Raw genomic sequence first — 9,411 nt, forward strand, 5'->3', positions numbered from 1 at the left:
TAATGAAACTGGCTTTGATGATCTGATGAGCATTTCACATTTCAAAGCGCCACCTGATCTGATGGAGTGGTTAACTATGAACATTGACACTAAAAAGCGTGAGCTCAAGTATTGCACCCACCTTATTTCTTTTTTTTCTTTTTTTCTCCTACATCATGCATGTCTGCAACATATACTTTCTTTTATTTCTTAGGTCATGTTTTGTTAGTAACCAATGAATACATTTTTATTTGTGGGTTTTCAGGCTGAGTCGGACTAAGGTGATTGTGTTTACTAGAGACATGGTGAAGAAGGTTTTCAATATCCCATCAGGCAACAGACCAGTTGAGCTTTTCAAGAGACACGAGCAGTGTGAGCTACGCAACATTTATCATAAGAATGGCAGGGCTCCAATTGCGCATACAGTGAATGTGCTTCACCGAGCAAGGAATGATGATGGTGATACTATGAAGAGATCATGGGTGCTCTTGGCGCTTGCAACCGTTTTAACTCCAAGCACTGGAAACATGGTGCCCCTAGAGTACTTGAAAAGCCTTGAAGAAATGGACAAGGTTGCTGAATTTGCTTGGGATGAGCATGTTTTAAGTGTTGCAATGAGAGAGGTCAAGAAGTGTCAGGACAAGATAAAATCACAAGCTACTTCTTCATTCTGGGTTGGGGGCTGTTTCCCTATGCTTGCGGTATACTTGCTTTTCTTGTTAGATTGTTTCTATCTATCGCAACATGTCTTTCTTTCTCATAATCACATTTTTTCTTTTTTGTGTCTGAGAAATTATTTCTTGTCTTTCTTATTCAGGTTATTTACATGGACCATTTGATATTTCCCCAAGCTGCCATCAATGAGCACCAGCTGAATTATTCTCTTCCAAGGGCTTGCTTCGTACATCAAACGGACTTTGATCTTGTATTGGAATTTGACAAGAACAAGCTATCTTTGGGCAAAGCTTCATTCGGGAAGTGTCATGTAAGTTTTGTGTGGTTTTACCTTCCTCATCCATTGCATAATTTGTTTCTTCCCATTTTTGTGTTTTCCTTATTTTATTTCTGTTGTTTGTGTACTAATGGTTTTAATTCTTTTCGTTTTCTTTTTACTTTGTGTCATGTAGTTTCGCCCTCTATCGGAGACACCATATGAAGCATTGCCTGCCGAAGGCCCGGTAGGCAACAGGAGTGAAGTTGATCAAGATCAGCAGGTTTCGGACAACCTAGATTGTGTTGATACTGAAGATTGGGGGGCTGAAAATGTCAACATTAATGACAACCAAGCTGATGTGGCTGAGGAAGAGAATCCTACGGAAGGTGGTAGCAATCCAACAGAACATGGCAAAAGCACAGACGAAGATGTGTGCGGTTCACTGGATGATTGGCTTCAGAACCCAGCACCATTCGGTGCAGAGCTTGAGGTGAGGTTATTCCTTATTCTTTTTGTGTTTTTATTTCTGTTCTTTTTTTTATTAAATACCTTTCTATTTTCTTTCTTTCTAGTTCCATTATATGTTAAGTTGCTTTAATACTGATGACCATCATTTTTTCCATACATTTTTCAGCGACCATCACATTTGTCTGCAATCTACGACAAGCACACAAAACTATATTCTTCAGAGTTAAAAGGGGCTCTAAGCTCTTTTGGGCAAGTGTTGCAAGCAATACATTGCAAGAGACTGGGGCAGCTCCTTAAAGATGTGGACGCTGCTCTGCCAAGTTATCAGGGAGCAACGGATGTTAGTTTTGATGTGCCACCCCCTCGCAGCAATGATGTAGACAAGTCAGATCATCATGGATGTGTCAAGGAAAGCTATAGCAGGAGAGCCGCAGATGAGCCAACAACAGACAAGGTGGTTGAGCCGGGTGAAGGAGCTTGAAGCAACCATGCAAGTGGCATTGATCATGAGTCTAATGGCGGCAATGTGGTTGAGATGGGCACACGAACTAGTTCTGTTGTCAGTGAGCCCCCTGCACAGTGTTTTGAGAATGCAAGGGAGAAAGTGTCTAGTGGTGAAGATATTGAGCATGGTGACTGTCGGTGTCAAAACCGGCGGATCTCGGGTAGGGGGTCCCGAACTGTGTGTCTAAGGCGGATGGTAACAGGAGACAGGGGACATGATGTTTTACCCAGGTTCGGGCCCTCTTGATGGAGGTAAAACCCTACGTCGTGCTTGATTTATTATTGATGATATGAGTATTACAAGAGTAGATCTACCACGAGATCGGAGAGGCTAAACCCTAGAAGCTAGCCTATGGTATGATTGTATGTTGTCCTACGGACTAAAACCCTCGGGTTTATATAGACACCGGAAAGGGCTAGGGTTACACAAGGTCGGTTACAAAGGAGGAGATATACATATCCATATTGCCTAGCTTGCCTTCCACGCCAAGTAGAGTCCTATCCGGACACGAGACGAAGTCTTCAATCTTGTATCTTCATAGTCCAACAGTCCGACCAAAGGATATAGTCCGACTGTCCGAAGACCCCCTAATCCAGGACTCCCTCAATAGCCCCTGAACCAGGCTTTAATGACGATGAGTCCGGCGCGCAGTATTATCTTCGGCATTGCAAGGCGGGTTCCTCCTCCGAATACACCACGAAAGAATTTGAATACAAGGATAGTGTCCGACCCTGCAAAATAAGTTCCACATACCACCGTAGAGAGAATAATATTTCCACAAATCCAATCTGCTGACTTGTTTTGGTAACATGACATTATGCCATGGCCCGGTGATTATTCGAACCGTTTCCTTTAACTAGCCCCGCACATAACGTGAGGCAGTTTCTTGACACGTCTTGTCAAAGCATAGATCGTGTTCCTTGTTACAGGGTTCTCATCAATACGGGCGTGGGTAGCCCGACCACGCGTAGGACTCCTAGATTTTAGGCAAGTCCCAAACGGCCACGAGGAGGACACTTGATATTCACCCTCTTTATAAAGGGTCAAGGCTTTTACTTTTTTCCTCCCGTGCTCAATCGAATCCCTCCACCGCCTCGAGCTCTAACACTCAAAGCCTAGGTCAGGTGCTTTGGATCTTCAGTCATGTCCGGATCCAGCCTCCAGGGCCGGTGGATACCCTCCTCTGTTACGGAAGAGGATATCAAGAAGTTGAGGGCGGCAAGATACCTGACCGCCGAAGTCTCACATCGGCTGCCCGCCCGAGGGCAGGTTGTCCCCACTCATGAACCCCACGAAGACGTCGTGTTCATCTCCCACTTCCTCCGAGGGCTAGGCCTCACTCTGGATCCCTTCGTAAGGGGTTTGATGTTCTATTACGGGCTTGATTTCCACGATCTAGCCCCGGATTCCTTTCTCCACATCTCGGCATTTATTTTCGTATGTGAGGCCTTCCTCCGCATTACCCCTCACTTCGGCCTGTGGCTCAAGACCTTTGATGTGAAGCCAAAGACGGTTGAGGGGCAGTATGCAGCGTGCGGGGGTGCATTAGTAAGCAAGATTGCTGAGCTCCGTGGCCAAAAGGTCCCTTTCTAGAGGTGTCCGGATTATGGCAACGGGAGTGGTTCTATATCACTGCTCCCAGAAGTGCCAAGTGGGTAGCTTCCCCCGCCTTTCGCTCGGGCCCTCCACCACAACTGATGTCATGGATTAGCAGGGGGCTGAGCTGGGGTCCATCCAAGGATGTGCCCATACTGCAGAGCCACATCCGGTATCTCTTCGAAGGAGATTTTAGTTTGGTTATGGTAGTGCAAGTCATGCTGGTTCATCAAGTCCAGCCTTGCAAACGCCGTCCCCTCTGTTTATGGGAATTCAACCCAGAAGGACCGCGCGCTATTCAGAATTTCCTCGGCCTGACGCACGAGGAGATGTACAAATCATTCTTCGGACCCCAAACAGAGTGTCCGGACATTACCGAGGATGTGGGCCTGAGCAGCAACCGCACCGTCGACCAAGTAAGTAATCCTCTAGCCGAACACACCGTCTTCTGTTTATCATGATGTCATTCTGAGAAATCGCTCTCTGACCAGGACTGGCTAACAAAGGCGAAGATGATTCGGTGTTCGGCCCCCCTTCCCGAGGGTTTGGATAGTCCGGTACTGGAAAAGATGCTTGAGCTAGCACCTTGCCCGGAGCCCTCAAAGGAAGATAAAGGGGGAATATTGAGGGAGAAAGTGGGCCCCCATCGCTACCAATTCCAACCGAGGGAATGAGCGCCTCCGTGAGGGAGGATAACCAAGGGGAAGAATCTGACCTTCTCTCGCTCCCGGGAAGGAAGAGAACTGCCTCTGAAGATCCGGAAACCAAGGCTTCCAAACGGGAGAAGAAGTCTCTAGCAGAGGGTCCTGCCCTGGAAGGTGCTCTTGCCACACAAAGCCCGCGCGGGGATCAGCCCTCTAACGAGTCGTAAGTAATCAAAATCTACTTAATAGTAGAGACATTCTACCTTACTTTCGAGGAAAATAACCAAAGTGTTTATCTTGCAGTTCGGATCTAAGCCCTTCTCAATAGAGCTCGTCTTCAGGGGACCTTCTTTCGGAGATGATGGAGAGCGAAACGCCTCCCCCGGACTCCCCCGCTCAAGAAGCGGGCGACCCTGAAGTGTCGTCACGGAGGGCCTCTCCGGATCCGGTGAGGCCAGAAGATAATCCTATAGTCACCCGAAGTCCCCAGCATCCGACTCTTGAAGAGGGCAAACAAAAGAGTCCGGCGCCATTTGGTATGCGGTCGGACGTACTGAGGGATCTGCTGAAGCGAGCGACCATCTCGAAAGAACACCGTACGTTGATGGGTATGGTGATGGAAAGGATTTCGTCCGCCGAAAGCGGGTTGCATGATGCCTTTATGAGTCTACTAACGGGCTTTGAGGTGCGTAAAATGATATACCTTTGTGATAGTATCACACATCTTTAGGTGTGCCCTGTGTAGATAGTAGCCCCTGAGACTCTGGTTGTCACCGAGAATGGCGGCAAACAGAGGATCGTAGTCCCAGGTAATAACCATACCGCCTTTATGTGCAGGTAGTGGAAGCTCCGGTGGCTAGCCGGACTCATGAGTTTGCCGAACTAAAGCGGCGCGGCAGATGCCGACATCGAGCTTGTTAACAAGCGGCTTGACGAGGCATAGGGTAAGTGATATTTTCTGGTGAATGTCACATAGTAAGAGCAGCATGATGCCAGTATCTTTAATATGTTGTGACTGCAGATGGAGCTTCCACCATGGAGACCCTTCGGGCGGAACTTGCTCGGGCCAAAGAACAATCAAGGAGTAGTAATGCGGCTGCTTTGAAGGCGGCCGAAGAGTTAAGAGCCGAGAAGGCCGCGCATTGCGAGAGCAAAGAGAAAATGGCCAAGATGGCTGTAAAGTTGAAAGACACTGCCGACCGTTGCCAGTTCCTTGAGGAAGAAAACCGAGCGAAGGCGATGGACCTTGAGAAGGCCACGATGGCGACCAAAGACACCCGTTCTGCCATGAGAGTGAAGGAGGAGCCGCGTGAAGCATGTGACATTGTGGCTGGGAAGCCCTTTTTGCTGCGGAGGAAGTTCGGAGATCCGCTGTATGCCCCTCTGGATCGGCTGTGGAGTTCGACAGACGCATATCTGGACTTGGCGGCGAGCGCTATTGATGCGGCCGAATACTTCCGAGATCAAACAGATCATGAAGTGGACAAGCTGTTCTGGTCGCAGTTTAATGTTCCAGAGCGTTCGCTTCCTTTGACCGATCAGCTAGCCGTATGGGCCGAACTCAATAGGTTGTCCGGACTCGCCATGAGGTCTGTCGTGGATCAGCCGTGGCCGGAAAGGCCAAAGCCGAATAGTTATTTTAGCCTGGTGCAGCAGTTCCTTGGTGTGGTGTCGTGCATTAATGCGATGAAGAGGTCGGCATGCATAGAAGGCTCGCGGATGGCCCTTGCCCGTGTCAAAGCATACTGGGCAGAGATGGATGCTATCACTATCGCGGCGCAGGGTTCGGCCATAGGCCGAGTGGCTGCCAAGCACTATTTTGAAGTTCTTGAGGGTGCTCGTTTGATAGAGGCCCAGTGCTCGAAGAATATTATATTTGAGTGACATGTATTCCCATTGTAAAAACAATGTTTTATTAAATTTATCAAGGCTGTGTTTATACTTTTGCCCGAAAGTATTGTGATGCCTCCTGTGCGGCCGTTTATGTATATATGTATATAACCTGAAAGATTGCAGTCGTCGGCTTCAGCCCCCACGCATACAATGCGGGGGTGTTCGCAGAAGACGCGTATTCACACTTAATCCAACGTCTTGGTCCTAGTAAGGAGGCGATAGTGCAGCGAACTAGGCAACCAGACTATAATGCTTTAACACTTTCACTTAGCCATAGGAGTTTGATAGTGGGGCTACTATATAGCCCCTGGTGGCTCCGCACTCGCCCGGATTCGGGGTGCGTACATGCCTGGTCGGGAAATAGCCCTTCGTTAATGCGGAGGAATCCCGAAGATTCCGATAGGTCATCGAGTGGTTGACAAGTCTCACGCTATATCATGACAGTCAGTTTTCGGCTTTCTTTACTGAGGTGCTCGTCCGGATGAACCAGGGCACAATCGCAGTAGTTCTCCTGCTGTCGCCTTATGATACGTCCATTTTGCATCATGATGCCTTCATGTCCGTATTTTATTTTTATCGACGCCTCTACCTCTAAACATGAGGACATATTTATTGTTATCGGCTTTTCGCTTGAGGACAAGCGAGGTCTAAGCTTGGGGGAGTTGATACGTCCATTTTGCATCATGCTTTTATATCGATATGTATTGCATTATGGACTGTTATTTCACTTTATGTCACAATACTTATGGCTATTCTCTCTTATTTTACAAGGTTTACATAAGGAGGGAGAATGCCGGCAGCTGGAATTCTGGGCTGGAAAAGGAGCAAATATTAGAGACCTATTCTGCACAACTCCAAAAGTCCTGAAACTCCAAAGAACATCTTAAAATAAATAAAGAAAAATCCTCGCCAAAGATGAAGGCCAGGGGGCCCACACCTTGCTCACGAGGGTGGGGGCGCCCCCCCTCCTAGGGCACGCCCCCTACCGCGTGGGCCCCCTGGTGGGTCTCCGACGTCCATCTTCTGCTATATGAAGTCTTTCGATGAGAAAAAAATCAGAAGGAACTTTTCGGGATGAGACTCCGCCGCCACGAGGTGGAACCTTGGCGAAACCAATCTAGAGCTCCAGCAAAGCTGTTCTATCGGGGATACTTCCCTCCCAGAGGGGGAAATCATCACCATCGTCATCACCAACCCTCCTCTCATCGGGAGAGGGCAATCTCCATCAACATCTTCACCAGCACCATCTCATCTCCAAACCCTAGTTCATCTCTTGTATCCAATTCTTGTCTCAAAGTCTGGGATTGGTGCTAGTAGGTTGCTAGTAGTGTTGATTACCCTTTGTAGTTGATGCTAGTTGGTTTATTTGGTGGAAGATCATATGTTCAGATCCTATATGCATATTATTACCCCTCTGATTATGAACATGAATATGCTTTGTGAGTAATTACGTTTGTTCCTGAGGACAAGGGAGAAGTCTTGCTATTAGTAGTCATGTGAATTTGGTATTCGTTTGATATTTTGATAAGATGTATGTTGTCTAGCCTCTAGTGGTGTTATGTGAACGTCGACTACATAATACTTCACCATTATTTGGGCCTAAAGGAAGGCATTGGGAAGTAATAAATAGATGATGGGTTGCTAGAGTGACAGAAGCTTAAACCCTAGTTTATGCGTTGCTTCGTAAGGGGCTGATTTGGATCCATATGTTTCATGATATGGTTAGGTTTACTTTAATACTTTTGTTGTAGTTGCGGATGCTTGCAATAGAGGTTAATCATAAGTGGGATGCTTGTTCAAGTAAGAACAGCACCCAAGCACCGGTCCACCCACATATCAAATTATCAAAGTATCGAACGCGAATCATATGAACGTGATGAAAACTAGCTTGACGATATTCCCATGTGTCCTCGGGAGCGCTTTTCCTATTATAAGAGTTTGTTCCGGCTTGTCCTTTGCTACAAAAAGGATTGGGCCACCTTGCTGCACTTTATTTACTTTTGTTACTTGTTGCTCGTTACAATTTATCCTATCTCAAAACTATCTGTTACCACTTATTTCAGTACTTGCAGAGAATACCTTGTTGAGAACCGCTTATCATTTTCTTATGCTCCTCATTGGGTTCGACACTCTTACTTATCGAAAGGACTACGATAGATCCCCTATACTTGTGGGTCATCAAGACTCTTTTCTGGCGCTGTTGCCGAGGAGTGTAGCGCCTTTGGTAGGTGGAATTTGGTAAGGAAAAATTTATATAGTGTGCTGAAATTTACTGTCACTTGTTACTATGGAAAGTAATTCTCTGAGGGGCTTGTTCGGGGTATCTTCACCCCGTCCAGTAGAGCAAAGAGTTGCTCCTCAACCTACTGAACCTATTGAAAATGAAACTCCTTTTGAATTTCCTTCGGGTATGATGGAAAAACTGCTAGCTAACCCTTTTACAGGAGATGGAACAAAGCATCCTGATGAGCACTTGATATATGTGGATGAAGTTTGTGGATTATTTAAGCTTGCAGGTGTACCCGATGATGTTGCTAAGAAGAAGGTCTTCCCTTTATCTTTGAAGGGAGACGCATTGATATGGTATAGGCTATGTGATGATATGAGATCATGGAACTATAAAAGATTGAAATTGGAATTTCATCAAAAGTACTACCCTATGCATCTTGTTCATCGTGATCGCAACTATATATATAATTTCTGGCCCCGCGAAGGAGAAAGCATCGCTCAAGCTTGGGGGAGGCTTAAATCAATGTTATATTCATGCCCCAATCATGAGCTCTCGAGAGAAATGATTATGCAAAGTTTTTATGCTCAGCTTTCTCATAATAATCAAAGCATGCTCAATACTTCTTGTGTTGGCTCTTTTATGATGAAGGCTATTGAATTCAGATGGAATTTATTGGATAGAATTAAACGCAACTCTGAAGATTGGGACCTCGACGAAGATAAAGAGTCAGGTATGACACCTAAGTTTGATTGTGTTAAATCTTTTATGGACACCGATATTTTCCGTAAGTTTAGCACTAAATATGGACTTGACTCTGAGATAGTAGCTTCTTTCTGTGAATCTTTTGCTACTTATGTTGATCTCCCCAAGGAGAAGTGGTTTAAATATCATCCTCCCATACAAGTAAAAGTAGTTGCACCTATTAAAGTTGAAGAAAAGACTGTCACTTATAATGATCCTATTGTTCCTACTTGTTATGTTGACAAACCACCTTCCCCTGTTAGAGTAAAGGATCATGCTAAAGCTTCAACTGTTGTTCATAAAAGCAATATTAGAACTTATACACCCCCTGAGAAAGTTAAAGTAGAACCTAATATTGCTATTGTTAAAGATCTCTTGTCTGATAATATTGATGGGCATGTTATTCAGTTCGAAGGTGAAA

The sequence above is a fragment of the Triticum dicoccoides genome, chromosome 2A (genome assembly GCF_002162155.2).
Source record: "Triticum dicoccoides isolate Atlit2015 ecotype Zavitan chromosome 2A, WEW_v2.0, whole genome shotgun sequence".
Classification (NCBI taxonomy): domain Eukaryota; kingdom Viridiplantae; phylum Streptophyta; class Magnoliopsida; order Poales; family Poaceae; genus Triticum; species Triticum dicoccoides.